Consider the following 17595-nt stretch of genomic DNA (forward strand, 5'->3'; position numbering starts at 1 on the left):
TTTTTGCTTTGATATGTTTGACTATTGGAATGGGGGCAATCGTGTTTTGTTTTTGTGTCATGGCAACATACTGTACTGTATGTGTTATGAATTTGACAAGGGCAGGGGACTATGTAGAGATGGGTTCCTAGTTGGGGTCGTGTCTCTTCATGTGCAACCTTTTTTGGGGATAGATTCCCTCTTTAATTGCTGTTGAGAATGTGATCCAAGAAGCAAGGTAAACTATTTAATTTCTGTCTTGATTACCCTTTATTCAAACTTTCCCATCGCAGAGTACTGTGGTGGTTGTACAAAGGAGGTTGTACAAATAAAACCAATGAGCAGAAGCAGAGATGTACTGTAAGCGGGTTGAGAGACAGGATCGAGGTGACTCTTCCGTTAAATTACTTTATTCACTTTAATGCATACAGAGGTGGTAAAAGGAGATGCAGAAGAGAGTAGAAGAAGAAAGGGAGGTAATGTAACAGAAAGAAGAAGCTTGCCCGGTGAGCGGACTTGTTCTGGTCAGTCTTGGAGACCATTTTCTGGCCAAGTTGTTTACGAAAGCTTGCCACCCTGCAATACTACAGTACAGTAGGTCACTCTGATTTCCTTTATTATGGAATTCCCAGGCTAAAGACATGCTCTCCTAGCTGGTGATGCATTTTTACACTAGGGAGATAGATTCCCATTCACTTCTAGGCATCCAAGTTTTAAGATAGAAGATTTAGCACACTGGGTCATATTTAGTTACTGTAAGGTACAGTATTTCTCTTGTTGGCTTGGTCAGTCGTTATATAGGATTATACTGTACTGTAGGTTTCAGGGTTAAAATTCTGGGTGTCTGGGTCTGTAGAGCATTATACTCTGAAATGCCTTGTTTTCTGTGTAAGTTTTATGTTGTTAGGTTTGTATTTGAGAACAGCACCTATGAAATCCTTCCATTTGGTCTGTCAGTGGATCTCAACATACTGTATACTCAGATTTCACAGACATGGTCCTTGCTCTGCTTTGTCTGTGAGGCATCTGCATTTTGATTTAACCAGACCACTGGCTGGTGCTTGCGTTTTCAAAAGTTGAAGTAATGCACCACCTGATGCAGGTGATACACTGCTTCTCTAATTTTGGGCTATCAGGTCAGATTTTTCCAGTGCACAGTCAATTCCATTTAAAACAAAGCAGGCGATCATTGCCCTATTCAGTTATTTAGTTGATCTGCTCTGCATTTGAAGCTGTAACAATGAATCGGGATAACAGCAGAATAACAGTCCATTAGAAATGTCACGGTTTCACTGAGGGAAGCTAAAGGTACTCTATGCTGGTGGATTGGATCTGTGCGGATTGGTGTGCGAATCACCCGTCTGTGATTCCAACAGATTTGAATTCGATCGGAAGGAATTGCCTCAACAGCTTGAATGAAGTACAAAGCAAGGGAATACTTTTTCTTTCCCTTTCAAGGGGACTGTGAGTCATATTGGACTTCGGCCAGAGTTGTGTTTTTTTATATTATGTTTATACAAGTGAGTAATAAGGAGGGAACACTGGTGTTTTCACTTAAGAGTCATAATGGTTACAGATTCGGCAAGTGTAGGAAACAGAATGACAAAGAGCTCCCCTGTTTTTCTAGTTCTTATTAGGGGAACTACTTTTGTTCTTATTGCTGTTTGGACTAGGGGTGCTAATCATTAAGGAACAAGCATAAAGACTTCTATTATTTTCTCCACTTTTAATTATCAGTTGCTATGCATGCTAAAAACATGAAGTAATCTTTGACATTGGATTTGATTTGTGACACATACAGTAAGACTAATGTTTCTATTTTGTCCTGGATTGTATTAGGGCTAAATCTTCCAACCAAATTTGTGTACATTTCCCAAAATATAATACAAATGTTTAGATTTGCTAGAAAGCATAAATATACAAGAGTGACCCAGAAATTAATATGCCTCTTTTATTTCTTATTCACACTAATTGATGAGGAGGTCTATGTATGAATATTTTAACTCTGTGCAATAAGAAACTAAAAACTTAAAGCACAAAAACGTATAGTCTGTGTCTTCATTTGTATCACTAAAAGTTTATATACAACCCCTTCACCAATGGTGATGTCAGGCAAGATGTGTTCTTTGCTGCTTGCTATTTCCGGAGATGCTTATTACAAACGCCTACTTTCACCTTTGTTGTTTGTCTTTGAATCGTTTACTTCAGGCTGAGTGTCTACTATTTCTACTCTTTTTGCTGTTAATAATACCCAACATTGTACACTCTTCTATGCAAAACGTATAATGTAAAATGCTGACCATGCTTCCAAATCTGTGCCTCAGCTGTCTGGTCCTTTCTACACAATTAATTAGTCCATGTGTGCATTATTACTGTTAGATTTTTCAACAGAGAAATTCTGATGAAACACTTTAGATACCTTGCTACGGAGACTTACTGTACTTTTTTTACATGCCACCATGGCAAACAACTCCTTTGAATAGATGGACTAATTTTCCCAATTTTCCCTATTCTCTCCATGCTCACTTTAAATAATTAAACATTAAATGCATTAAACAAGTCAATGATGTTCAATAAAACACTTCTACAGTATCTTCCCCTAGCAGGATTTAGGAACCTAACCTATTGCTGAGATTTCCAACTCACCCATAGGGGAATTAGGGGTTGTAATTTTAATCCTTAGTTCTGCATTGGTGGTTTGGGGTCCTGCTCTGGTCTTATGTCTTATGAGGGTCCTAACTTTGGAGACTAATGGCCAGGCGGTTGGCCCTCAGCCAAGCGGGTTAAGCCAAAGGTTTTTATGCCACTAAACTTTCCTAAATACATCTTATTATTGTATTTTATTTCTCCATGTGAAGCTTTTGTTTATTTTGAGATGCCACTTCTTGGTGAAGGTGGTGAAGATACTGTAGTTGTGTCTCTTCATAAAGATTTCGGTAATCTCTCTTGTTCTTTTTCACATTGATGTAACAAAATGATTCGCGTTTCAGCAGATGTTTTTAATCAGGGTGGCATTTACAGGAATTGCAATCTTTATAGCTAAACAATGTAAGCTATAGCTTTCTGGCTTCTTACTTATTTTACTTATGTCTCTTATGTAACTGTACTTACACAATCCATAATCTGCTTGATCTCAGGGGCATTCAAAAGGATTTGACTCCATAGTATGTGTTTTTTGTTATTTCAGGCTTGAGACAACCCCTTATTTTAGGTTGAGATTTAGAATAGGGTTTTAAAATTCAGAGATGAAGCTGGGAATCTGCAGCTCATTCATTGTATGTGTATCTCCAATGCAAGAAGTGTGGGATGGGTATTGTTGTCATCACAAAAACTAATCCTGACCCTTTCCTTACATTCCCTTTCAAAATGTCTTAACTATTTTTGCACCAGACTATGAATACCTTTACATTGGTAAAAAATGAATTCAATAGAAATTTTCCGTATGAATGAGGAATTTGCTCCTCATTCAAACCCATTGCATTCTTCATACTGAATGTCAATTTCATGTGTTATGTAGGGAAGGAAAAAAATCTCCTGCTTTCAGAAATATCACTGTAGCTGAAACAAGATTTGTGTTGCTTCAAATGCATCTTTGACAAGCAAATTTTATCATTGAAGACATCTGCTCTCCCTTCATTTGAAAGGAAATGCCTTCATCATTCCCATTGCTATCCCCCACAAGCCTCATACACACTCAACTGAACTCACAATATCCTAAAGTACTAGTAATAACCAAGCCCACTCTCGCTTGATTTACTGGAGGTTTTGAAAGAGAAGACAAAATACAGAACAGATAAAAAAATAGGAAGGTAAACAAAAGTATTCCAGCTATTCTACTTCAGTTTACTTCTGTCTTTTATCTCTACTATGGATCAATTAAGGAATTGGGAAATTTCAAGACATAAAACCATGAAATACAATTGGCATCAAGAACCGTAACAACCTATCCATAAGTTTAATTGAAAATGTTGTATGCTAGTAAATCACAAAGGAATTTAAAAATGGGAACCTACATTGTAGAATTCTAAATGCTAAATAAAATATCATAGTAAGGTTAACTTAAATTCTTGTTTTTGAATGAACAAAATAAATTAACACCCAATGAGACCATGTCTTTGCAAGCTACAGTATATTATCTAATTAATTAAGAAGGAAATGCTATGATGGAGTGATTAAGTCTATACAATTAATTGCAAAAGCAGAAAGTTTTTTTGTTCATTTAGCATTTATAAATGGCTTTTATATTTGTTGTTTACCCCAACATTTAACACTTCAAGATGTATCAATCTGTTCATATTTATTGGATGCATGTTAAATACTAAATGAGTTTAAAGGTTAAACTAGTCACAGAATTCATCCATTTTTAGAATGCATGCTCTGTTATTGCTTTAAAATACAGCATTCTTTGGAAAAGTGTGACAAATCCAGTTGTCTCAATTACATCGTAGTCAATTACAGTTCATTTCCTCTTTGAACTCATATTTTCTTTTCACTAATATCATGCAAGTTAAAATGGTTAATAAACCAAAAGTTAATCAACAATTTACTCTGTGCTCCTGAAAACATGCATTGATGAAGAAAATTCCTATTGTACATTCTGGTGTTTTCACTATACTTTTTTGTTTTCATTACATTTATTATCAGTCATTACATTTCTTAATTCTCTCTTTTACATTTTGTAGGGTTCCGGGCTAACAAAAAAACCCCAATAAAACATAAAAAGAGCGTTGCTGTAACACTCCCACATTTTACATGAATCCATTTCTGAACAATGTTTAGAATTGCAAAATGCCATAATGTGTGCACTGTCAGCGAGAAAATATTAAAGGATATCAGTACTAGAGCAAATAAAGAGATAAATGCAAACAAAGTGAACTTTTTTCTTAATAATATATTCACTGTTTGTTTGCTAATGGCCATGTGATCTTTCTTAAAGATATGATCAAGTCTAATAAACTACAGCAAAAAGCTAGTTACATGCCAAAGGATGTGGGTAACATACATACCGTACAAAAGAAAAACAAGACTATTGTAATCCATCAATTTAAACAAAGAAGCAATGCTAAAATAATGAACTATGTGAAAAATAGCTGAATAGCTGAGATAACTGGAATAACTGAAAAACAATTAAAAAATTATTTCTTAATGATGTTATTTAGACAACAGTTACAGTTTGTTACAATTTAATTTAGAAACATGGAAATCTTTACTGAAGAATAATGATGTGAAGATGAGGCTTATCATCTCTTTCTAGTTATGAACTGGGAAAATGTGGTATCACAGCTTAATAATGTTTTAGTGACATCATCTCATACCTGTTTATAACTGATGGAATTAGTATTTGCTCCGTTTCAAAGCAAAATTTCAAAAACAAAATCTTAGAATATGACTGGATCGATAATACTGAAAGTTTATTTAAGGTTAAATGAAAGAAAAACATTGCCAGATACAGATTTTCTGAATATATTGGTGAATTGTACAAAGCAAGAGTAGAAAAAGTGCTGAAACTCCACAGGCAGTTGGGTAGTACTGTACAAACCTTGGAAAGCACAGGGAATATGGACAAGAATCATTAAGGGTATTGGCTGCTTGGGTTCGGGTTTTGTGTGTGTCTAAAAAACAAGTTATAAATTAATCTAAAATCCACTATTGTGAAACAATTATGCCAGACTGGCTCATTCTTAAAAAGACTTCTAAAGAATAGTATCTCATCATGCACTACTGTACATACTGTATAAACAGTTTTGAACTGTATTGCTGTTAAATCATGTAGGTATTCCCTTTATAAATATGCACACTGCACTCCTTGTTTTACATATGTTGTTTGCCAATATAAGGACTTTACTTTATATTGACAGAAAAAGTCATAACTTGATCTTAACTGTGATTAATATTAAGTTTCTAAGTATTGTGAATGTAAAGCACTTAAAATTCAAAATCCGCTTTCATTTGCTAATATCTATAATGAAGTGTCCATATAACAGTCAAGTATGCTGTGATGTTTGTTACAGTATCTTGCATTTACAAAAAACATAGTGTTACAATGAGCAGATGATTTTTGAGTGTGAATATAATTCCTGCTTTCCTTTTTATTAAGAACAGTAGAATATTTTATCAGGATAGTAGAGTTTACTTCACCTGGTGTTTAGTATTTTGTTTTGATCCCACTTCCCTGAGAAACACAGGTTTCAGTGTGATTGCACTATTGGTGTTTAACTGAATTTGGAAATTATCAGAACGTGTGACCCTGCTATTTGCTTACTAAAGATAAATGGATGCAAGAGTAAGATTTTATCCGTATAACCTCTGCAAATAGAAAAGCTAAATGAACAGTTACCTAACCAATGTGTTAGTTCCTGTACTACTTTTATTCCTTCAAATAAAGGAAACAAAGTATATTTGTTTTAACAGACATATTCATTAAGCATTTGCTGATATCAAATTATGATATGTACTAGACCATTTCCAAGCTACCATGGAAACTTAAAAATGGTTATTTTTTTATATCTGGAAATGTCTCTGCTCTGTGAGTGGGTAAGGGGGATTGGAAAGTGAGAAGTGTATAGCTTAATATAGACAACAAGTCGATTCAGACAGAAGTAATTTGCACTGATGTGTAAATTTCAGAGATATCTGCAAGACTTACAATTAGGAACGCTTTACTTTTGAACATTGTTCGCTTGCAAAAAAGCCCTTCAGGCCTTTCAGTGCTGGGGAAAAATGTCAGCAGCTATGCTGGCATCACAGATGTAGCCTTTTATGGAAATTAAAAAAAAATAGAGAAGTAATATATATATATAGAGAGAAGTAATTTTGCATTCATCTTGTATTATGTATAATTAATATATATAATAATCACATCCAGACATCTGCACACACATGATGATAACTCAAGTGGCATGGTGGTGCACTGGTTAGTATCGCTGTTTGCAGTGCTGGGGTTCAATTCCTGTGGAGTTTGTATATTCTCCCTTGTGTTTGTGTAGGTTTTCTCCCACAAACCAAAGACATACTGATAATTGTCTCAGTTTATCTTTCACAACCCCTTGTGTAAAGAAGTGCCTTCTTTTCAAAATCACCCACTTTTCTTAAAGGTCTTTGGCTTACATTTTGACCTTCACCTACTAGTGAAGTAGTTTTTTTTAATGAATATCTAATTACCCAACAAGAAACACCTGACCAACTGTCACGCCCTCTGCAGCCAGAGGGCGCTCCTTCTCTGTCCTTTCCGGTCTGCTGTCCTTCCTGTCCCTCTCTTCCTTGGGCTATATATTTCCGGGTCTTGCACTCTGTCCTGGCTCAGCATTGATGTTCGGATGTCCTGAGACCCGCCTAGCACCAGGGCGCCCCACGTCCGCTCCCTGAGGGCATAGGTTTCTATACGGCATTCCTGAACTCTTTGCACTAATGAGCCCGGGCCTTTTTCCCGTCTCGCCGCTACGCATATGGGTCTTTTTCTGCTCTCCTGCTCCCCACGGTTAGTCCCTTTGGACGTCCGTGACACCAACAGCAGACACCTGTCAGCCAGTACATTGCTATTTCAAAAATTAAAGAGGTTCAGCACTATTAGTTTATTAAATTGATCCAAAAACTGGGTCAACAACTGAATTTACAATATTGAAAATTTAACACTTAGAAGCTGTATGTGCCAGCAATGTTTTTTTTTATAGATACAGTAACGTCAATGTCGTCATCACTTGCCCACCATCACTTTTAGAGGGCACTCTAAATGTGTGCTATAGTAGAATGGATGTAAAAAAAATTTCAAATCTGCTAGAATCATCTCCAGTGATATGAAGCAGTGTGCACTTCATTTTGTCTTACATGTCTTAATTTTGTCTTTATATACAGTACGGAGACAAAACATGATTTCATTTGAAGCTGAGAATAAACAGGCATTGATCCAATGCACCATCACATAACAATGCAACCTTTCCGTCAGTTCAAAGGAAACCAGTAACAAAAAAGGTGGGTAGCATGTTTAAGACTCCCACAACTCCTTCTAAGAATGTCACTTCTTCTCTTATGTTTAAATGTGCTTCCCCAGAGTTTCCATTTGTGCATTTTCCACTGTTGAATCTGAAGAAGTCCATTGGGTTTGACCAGGGGTATATCTGGGCTGAGTCCAAAGCAGCAAAAATCTTTGTTGTATTGTGGTGACCAAAACTGTGCAATATTCTAAATGGTTTTTTTTTTTAGTGTACTGTATACTTTAAATATTACATCTTCTAAATTAAATTCTTATTGTCTCTTTATTGCTTGCCTACAGTGCCTAAAAGACACTGAAGACTTTTTTTATATATATACAGTAAGTAACTTCTTCAGGCTCAGTGTTTTCCATTTTATATTTATAGTTCATATCTTTGATACTTGCATACTGTGGAACACCATGCATTTAATTGCACTTAGTGTAATATCCTAGGTGTTTGCCCAGTCCTCAATTTTGATTAATTCTTTTTGAGCTTCTACAGTGTTTTTCAGTGGGCTGATGCTGATGACTGTATGCTCTGATATGGCTCTTTTTTACAGTGTCAGTTCTCCTATTCTGTTATTGGTAGTGAACTTGAATAGTAATCTAACTATACCAGTATCTAGGTGATTGATTTAAATCAGAATAATATAATTATTTTAATATACATCTCTGAAGTATTCCACTTATTATATCATTCCAATTTGAGCACCCACCCCTTACCTCTACTCTCTGTTTCCTGTCCATTAACTGAAGTACTTCACTGAAGTACTGTAAATGCATTACCTTCAGTGCCTACTGTCTGCAAATGTGAATTAACCTTTTATTTTTGATAAATCTAAATAGACCATATTGTATCCATTACTCCTGTTACTTGTTCAAAGAACTCTAGGAAGTTAATCAAGACCTACATTTTCTTAATCCATGTTGACTATTCCTTAAAATCTTATTACTACACAGATTATCCTCTAATTTTCTTCTAATTAGCTTCCATAACCTTGCATGTAATAAAAATAAGACTGTTCTATAATTACTGTTCAGTTTTGTCACCCTTTTTATGGATGGGAGCTACAGTCAGTGGGTATTACCTCTGTCTCAGGAGGCTGCCGCATTTGTTAATGGTCTATGAATAACATCTCTTCCTTAAGTACAATGGTAGGCTCTGGAGGTTTATCGTCTGCCTTTTGTATGCTAATGCTATTTAATATAGAACTTTGTGCCTGCTCTGCCTAAGGAATGTTGTCTATTTCTATTTCTTTGTTAGCAAATGTCTGAGCAAAACGTTAACATTATACAAAAAGTTGTTCAGCTATTTTACCCTTTATTGTCTAACATATTATAATTTAATTTGAGATACTTTGCTCAGTCCTTCACAGTTAATTTGTTGCTCTAATATAAACAAGGTTACCATTACAATATCCCTTTGGATTTCTGTGTGCTGCACTCTGAAGCAAGTAACATATAGTATATAGCATACAGTATACAGTATATCACATATCGTATAGTAATCATACTGGAGGTTCTATCCAGTTGCTTGTAGGCAAACCTGTTCACATACCAGTCAAAGCATCTTCAATCAGTGTTAGACACCAAAAGAAAAAAGAGAAGAGTAAACAGAACAGGAACCATTAATAACATGGAGTTTAATGAATCGAACATTCACAGTATAGGTCGATAAAAATATTAGAAAGGATAAAGTAGTTTCATTTTAAACTCTTATCTTACCCATCTTCAAGTCTATATCTCACCCTATGGGATTTAAATTTAATTTAAGATGAAGTAGCTCTCTGAGGCCAGGATTTTAGTGTGATGATCTATTTGTTTGTGCAAAATTAAATGTACCAGCAAATATTATTTTGTTGTAATTGGTCAGACAAAGATGTCTGTGGGTGTGTTTGGCAGCTACTGTAAGTTGAAATCCATTTTTTCCTCTTCATCTGTGAAGTGTATTTCATTGATAAGTCAAATATTCACTTAAATTATTTACTCTCACGTGTGTATGTGGTATATTTGATATAGATCATGCATGCAAGAACCGCATACAGCTGTAGTGTTTACTATCATTAAATAGAAGCCCAAGTGAACTCTATCTGTTGTTCTATATGTTGACAGTGACCATATAATATATGTGATCTTATATATGTGATTATGTCTTATGATGTGTCATGTTTCTATTTTCTTGACAACATTGTCTGGTTTTCGGCTGAACACACTCCAAGGTTTACTCAAGCATTCACACAGTGGACTAACCCACCTTCAGCCCTAACGTAAATTGAACACCAGCTGAATGAAATTCTAGAAATGGCTGACAGGAATAGCAAGACACATTCTGTGCCTTCATTAGGAATCTTTTTCATCTTCATTTCAGCACACCCCACTGTAATGAAAAGGTCAATAAAACTGTAAGAGAACCTGTATAGTCATCTCCAGCACGTCATTCTCCAACCTGCCAACACAGAACTGGAGCGTTACAATACAAAAACATGGCCATGTTGAAATGCAGATGCCAAGTAGTGGATACCTGGGCGGGGGGCAGGGAGAGACTACTTACTAGCTAGATTTGCCTCAACATCCTTGTCTATTGGACCACCAATTTGAAAGTTGCAGTTAACAGCCTTCAATTCAGTTTCATCCTACTCTGATCCTCTTTGATACAAGACCCGATCTGTCAGACCACATCTCGAAATGGTTAATTACCGGATATCCAGACCTTACTGTATATGATACCTGAAAACCTTTTAAAAACCTAGCATTTTCTCAAATAGGATGCACGTACCTTTAGAACCGAACATTCCAAGTTATGCATTACTCAATTTTAAGATAAGAAAGCAAAGCAAAGACAAGTATTTTCCCAATTTATTTACTCAGTGCATTCTCCTACAAGTGTCTACTGAGGTTTTCTATTCAGATTTCTGCCTTTCATATTTACTTTTCATTTGTTTCTATCATTTTTTTGCATTTTTATCCTTCATCTTAACCCCTAGCCATTCCCCCTTATTTCGTTCTTTTGCAACAAAGTTTGTATTAGAACGCCGCTTACAGTACTAATGGGAGAAACAACGCCTAGTGAAAACAATTTTCTTGGTCATGCTTATAGTGTCATGGTTGTAAAGTGAAAGAAATAATGTACAGTATGCAACAGCAAATCCTATCCCAGCAAGCAATGGATGCAAGGCAGGATGCACCCTGGACAGGGCATCAGTCCATCGCAGTACACATACAGAAACAAACACGCACACAGACACACCAAGGTCAACTTTCCCAGAAGCCAATTTACCTACCAGTGTGTCTTCGGACTGTGGGAGGAGAGCACCTGGAGGAAACCCATGTAAACATGAGGAGAACGTACTGTAAAAACTCCATGCAGCTACTGTAGCCCAGGAATTGAACTCAGGGCTCCAATGTTGTGAGGCGGCAATGCTAAACACTGTGTCGCCATGTCAGCTCCAATTAGAATTGTGCTTTTCTAACTACCTGTACATCATGCCCTTCTGTCCATTTAGAATAACTGCTCAGCTCAAAACAAGGTTAGTGTGAGCTAGAGTCTAATCCAGCAGACAATGGGTACAAGTCAAGATACACTCTGTATGGGAGGCCCATTTATCACAGGGTGGCCCAAATATTTTCGGAACTTCAAATAACTGAAACAGTATGGGGAGGAAAACAGAGCACCCAAAGAAACTCATAGGGACAACATGCAAATTTGACACAGAAATGGCCCTGTAGCGGCGAGGCTTATTAATAAGAAAGAATTAAGTGTTCCGAGCCTTCCCAAATGAGGCCTCATTTCTCTGTGGTGCAGCCACAGAGAAACTATTCATGCAGGCTGATTTAATAAGGACAAGGACAGCTCCCAAAGGGGGATAATAATAATAATAATAATAATAATAAACTTTATTTTATATAGCGCCTTTAAAGGTGGCTTCTCAAAGCGCTTTACAGGATGACAATAACAATAAATAAGAAGACTACAACAATAAATAAGAAAATTTCACAAGACAGGACACAATTATAATTACAACAATACAACAATAACAATAGAGGAGACCGTGGAAGATGGTATTAAGAAGAGCAGAGGGGTGAAGAATGGAAGCAGTTAAGTAAAGGCTTTTCTGAAAAGGAGGGTTTTGAGTCTGGATTTGAAGGAGTTTAGAGAAGGTGACTCTCTAATATCCTTGGGCAAGGAGTTCCAGAGCTTGGGGGCATAGCAGGAGAAGGCCCTGTCGCCCATACAATGTAGACGGGCTTGGGGGACAGTAAGGAGGGCAGAATTTGAAGAGCGGAGGTTGCGAGGTGGGGAGTAGGGCGATAAAAGTTCAGACAGGTATTGAGGTGCCAAGCCATGTAAAGCCTTGTAGGTGAGCATGAGGATTTTAAAGTCTACGCGGAATTTGACCGGAAGCCAGTGCAAGGACTCCAGGATAGGAGTAATGTGAACACTTGCACTAGATCTGGTCAGGATTCTGGCTGCTGAATTTTGGACATACTGCAGCTTGTTCAGAGTAGATTTAGATACCCCAGGGAGCAGAGCATTGCAGTAGTCAATTCGAGAGAATACAAATATGTTGATCAGCTTTTCAGCCACAGTTAATGATAGCATAGGGCGTAGTCTTGCGATATTTCTAAGGTGAAAAAAAGATGTTTTGACAGTATGCTGTACATGTGGGTCGAATGTTAAGCCAGAATCGAATATAACCCCAAGGTTTTTCAATTTTGATTGGAGCTCAAGTACAGAGCCATCTACAGACAGGGTTACAGGACTGGCTTTACGAAGTTGATGGGGGGTACCAATAAGCATGACTTCAGTCTTGTCACAGTTAAGATGAAGGAAGTTTTGAGTCATCCAAATTTTTATGTCAGAGATGCAATTAGATAGAATAGAGACAGCCACATCAGTGTCGGGTTTGGTATGGATGTATATTTGAGTATCGTCAGCGTAAAAATGAAAGCTGAGGCCATGTGATCTTAAAAGCTGACCAAGTGGGAACATGTAAATGCTGAAGAGCAAGGGGCCCAGTATTGAGCCCTGAGGGACACCAGACTTGACAAGACCAATTTCAGACCTGTACCCATTGAGAGAGACAAAGTGACAGCGATCAGTGAGGTAAGACTTAAACCATTTGAGGGCAGTGTCAGAGACTCCAAACACAGTCTCGAGACGAGAAAGCAAGATGTTATGGTCAACAGTGTCAAAGGCAGCACTGAGATCAAGAAGGATGAGTATGGAAAGAGAACCAGAATCAGAAGCTATTAGGAGATCGTTGGTGACTTTGACTAGGGCGGTTTCTGTGCTGTGAAGTTGACGGAAGCCAGATTGGAGGGGTTCGAAAAGGTTGTTTGTCATGAGGTGGTTATGTAACTGAAGTGTGACAGCACGTTCTAGAATTTTAGAGAGAAAGGGTAAGTTGGAGATGGGGCGAAAGTTGTTAAGATTGTCGAGAGCCATGTTAGGCTTCTTTGGCACTGGGGTAATAGCAGCAGTTTTGAGGACCGTTGGTACAATGCCGGTGCTCAAGGATTCATGTATTATATTGAGGACAATGGGACAGAGAGAAGAGAAACAGGACTGGAATAAAGTGGTGGGAATGGGATCTAAAATAGATGTGGTGGGTTTCATGCGCGTAACTAGTTTGTTTAGGGATGCTGAGTCAAGAAGAGAGAAGCTGGAGAGACGGGAACCAGAGAAGTTGGATGAGGAGGGAGGAGGTGTGGAAATTATATCCGTAGTGGAGAGAATGTGATGCCGGATGTTGTCAATCTTAGAACTAAAGAAATCTAAGAATGTGTTGCAAAGTTGTGATGAGGCAGGTAATGTGGTGGGGCAGTTTGGCTTGAGCAGTCTGTTGATGGTGGAGAAAAGATGTCTGGGATTGTTTTGGTGATTTTCAATGATGTGAGAGAAGTAGGTGGATCTAGCAGACTCTATAGTAACCTTATAATCAGATAAGTAATCTCTCCAGGCCTGATAATGTACATTTAGGCCGGAAAGACGCCACCTACGCTCAAGTTTGCGAGAGGCTGCCTTCATGAAGCGCAGATGGTCATTGTACCAGGGGGCAGGGCGAGAGAAGGAGATGGTTCGAGTTTTTAAAGGAGCAAAGGTGTCGAGGGTAGATAAAAGAGCATTGTCAAGTAACTGTATTTTGTCCTCTAGAGGGTCAGAGGAAGAGAAACAGGATAAGGAGGATGCACTTAGCTAAGCCTGGCTATCATGATCAATGGTCATCCATTGGCGCCTATCTGTCTAGGGAGTGCCAGTTGGACATCTGGACTGCATTCCTAAGTGTCAGGAGTAAGTGACTCATATCTCACCTTGATCAACCAATCAGGGACTGGTAGGGCCGAGTAACCCACGTGGGACTCTGATGCCCATGGAACTTTCAGCCAATCAATGAGCTGAAGTTCCTCCAGGTAAAAACAGGCAACACAGAGAGCCTGAGAGATTCAGATTCAGTAAGATTCAGAAGGGATTCAGGAGAATTCTGTGGACTGTTCTAAAGGGAATTCAAAGGAGAATTCCAGGGCAGGACGGCCCAGGAGCAGAAGGCTCCCAAGGGCAGGACATTCTCGCACACACCTCCTGACCATCCTGAGACTCAGCCCGGACAACCACGGAACGGCCAGTGTGTCCGAGTGCCAGAACTTTCCTTTGTTCTAAGAGTCTAGAGCGGAGGTTGCCAGAGAGTAACCAGAGGATCCACCCGAGGTTAGCACCAGCAGCAGGCCTCGTGAACAGGTCGGAACTGTGGACAGCTGAATCACTATTCAGAACCAGCTCTTCATCAGAAACGAACCGGTCCTCTTCCTGACTTGCTCGGACCCACAGTCATCTTTTCTCCTGTGCACAAACTTTGCTAGTTAAAGCCAACAGTGAGCATCAGCAGCGCACCGTCGCAAGCCGCACAGCACAGCCTGGCACGGAGCCAGAGAGCGCGGATTGGACAGCAACAGCCTGCAACTGTTTCTTTGTGCCCGCAGGAGATCTGAATCCCCAGAAACTGGATGAGTATTCAACTTCAATGCATTACAGCATTACAGAATTCAATTGTTATCCCAACCAGTTGATATCAATTTAATTCCTAAGAGTTATGTACTTGTTTTGAGTATCTAATGTAGAAGTTGTAACCAAGTTCATTTACGAAACGGTCTTAATGAATGATATACTGAACGTATGTCCTCTTGATATATGTAACTCTTTTTAACTGACTGAATATATACCTTTTGTATTCTGATAACCCTCTTGATAAGATCTGTTAGGCTTACATGCATATTCTATGTATTAATAAATGTATCCTCGTGTATTAGTACCTGTGTGTGTGTGCGTTGTTTGAGTTATGTCGCATGGTTGGACTCTAAAGCCATCAAAATAATCAACTTTGTGATTTACTGCTACAATTAATAATTGTCTCAGTAAATGCCCAAACCCTACAGAACTGGTGCCTTCAGAGAGCCACTACATTTACATTTTGGCTATGGCAACGTTACATTTATGGCGTCCCTGAGTGGCTATGATTACATATTTGGCGTCCCTGGGCCGGCTATGATTACAGCCCCTAGCCAAATGGATTCCAGGGCAAGGAGCTGAGAGGCAGCAATGCTAACTACCCACATTATCGTACATACAGGTACAGTATTTATTAATCACCTTTGCAGATTCCAATATATATATATATTGAAAGTCATATGGCGTACAGGTATTAATCAAGTTATAGATTCATTCAAGCTTAAGCTGTATTTTTTGTCACATTTATTTTCATCTACATTGCTTCTGCACTTAACTGTACTGAACAAAAAAAGACATTTACAGTCCTTGTTTGGAGAATATTAGTTTCTCTTTCATCCTCAAGTTATTGCTTTGACAAAGCTATAAAATTCGATGAATGCAATATAATTGTTTTTAAATTATGGAAACTTTCACTATAGCTTCATTATAGTTTGACACAGCAAATTGCTGGAGACAATCCCGACAAAGAAAAAATGTATAAGAACGGAATGTCTTTAAGCACTTAACTTTAAATTACTGGAAGAGAGATTGAAGATGATGTTTATTAAATCACAAAACTAGAATCTGTTTGGTCTCCCAAAGGAAGTTCAGCAATAAAAATGAGACTAAGAAAGTATACGGTAATTGCTTTTTATTTTTTCAGCACTCCTCTGTTTGTTAAATTGCACTGTGGTTAAAGTTTTCAACCACGCACTTCGCTCAGATATTTTGACAAACATTTGGAAACACTGTTTTTACTATTAATAATGCTACTCGAAGTTTTCACTAGAAGATTAATTTCATACTAATTTGTAATTTAATGAGAAATTGTTTGAGGATCATGTGATTATACTTACTGTTGGATTAGCGATAATTTAGCAGATAACAAAAAAGTAATACATAATATTTACAGGAAGGAGACTCGGAGACCGCTTCAGAGAACATGTTAGGGCTGTGAAGATTAAAGACCCATAGTTTCTCATTTCACCTCAGAAGGCCATGATCACACTGATCTCTCCATCTGTGGTCTCAAACTAGGGTTTCCTAACTCCTATAGCAAAAAAAAACATCAGAAACTAAAATTATCGTGAAACTAGGTTCACACTTTCCCCTTCTGTCAACTACAGACTTGTTTTCTTCTATTTCTCTCACCTCTCCTCACTTCTCTCGATCTCGCACCACTTGATTGGCCACTCTGCCTCTCCCCTGCTCCCGTCACCTCCTCTCTCCTGGCTTGTGTGTTCCCATGCTACAGTATATTATCTTTGCTGACTGCCCTATCTTTCTTACACCCAAAGAAGGCTCCACAGCCGAAACGTGGTATTTTCTTTTTCTCTATTCAGCATGGAATAAACCTATTACTTGTTCCTTAAACATATCCTGTACCAGCAATTGTTCATTATTCTTTTGACTTCAATAAAACTGAGAGCCTTGCAAGTCTACAAAATGGAGTGAATTATTTTAACTACTGTATAATTTGGTTTTATTTCTCATGCACTTACAACCTTTTGTTGAAAGTTTTAGGGAACAAAATGAATTGCAATAACAGAACTTAAAAAGAGAAATTTCTTGCATTGTCATCAGAAGAATCAGCTTTCCTGGATTAATCTTCTTTTCTTCATTTTGGCATGAAATGCATTTTAATACCTAATACACCTTTTCACATAACTTTTTTGCATATATATATTAATGTGACTGAACCAATTTATTGCAGAAAGGTAAAATCGAATCAAGTATGCTTTTCTTGCATAGCTTTCACTTTAATGTTTCTTGAAAGGCACTATGGGGAAAACCATTTTTCTTGGCTTTGTATTAACATCTTTTCAGACATTCAGAATACACCAGATGGCACAAATATATTTTGTTGTATTCTGAAATTGTTGAAGTCCTAACACCAAGGTAAAAGCTATGGAGTCTGAAGCTCAAAAGGAGTTTCAAGAGACCATTTCTTACAGCTACAGTATGTAAGTACATGGTAAAAGGCAAAATAAAAGTATCTCACTTTGTGAAAACAAAATACTCTTGCTCATGTTGGTAAAGTTTATTTTGTTAAAAGTTGTGAGCATCATTTTTCAATAGCTTTATAATGCTAAATTAATAAAGATGTTAATAATTGAGAAATATATACTTTCTTGCTTTGTCAAAACTAATTTATGGTACTACA

Source organism: Lepisosteus oculatus, chromosome 10, assembly GCF_040954835.1.
Source record: "Lepisosteus oculatus isolate fLepOcu1 chromosome 10, fLepOcu1.hap2, whole genome shotgun sequence".
In the NCBI taxonomy this organism is placed as follows: domain Eukaryota; kingdom Metazoa; phylum Chordata; class Actinopteri; order Semionotiformes; family Lepisosteidae; genus Lepisosteus; species Lepisosteus oculatus.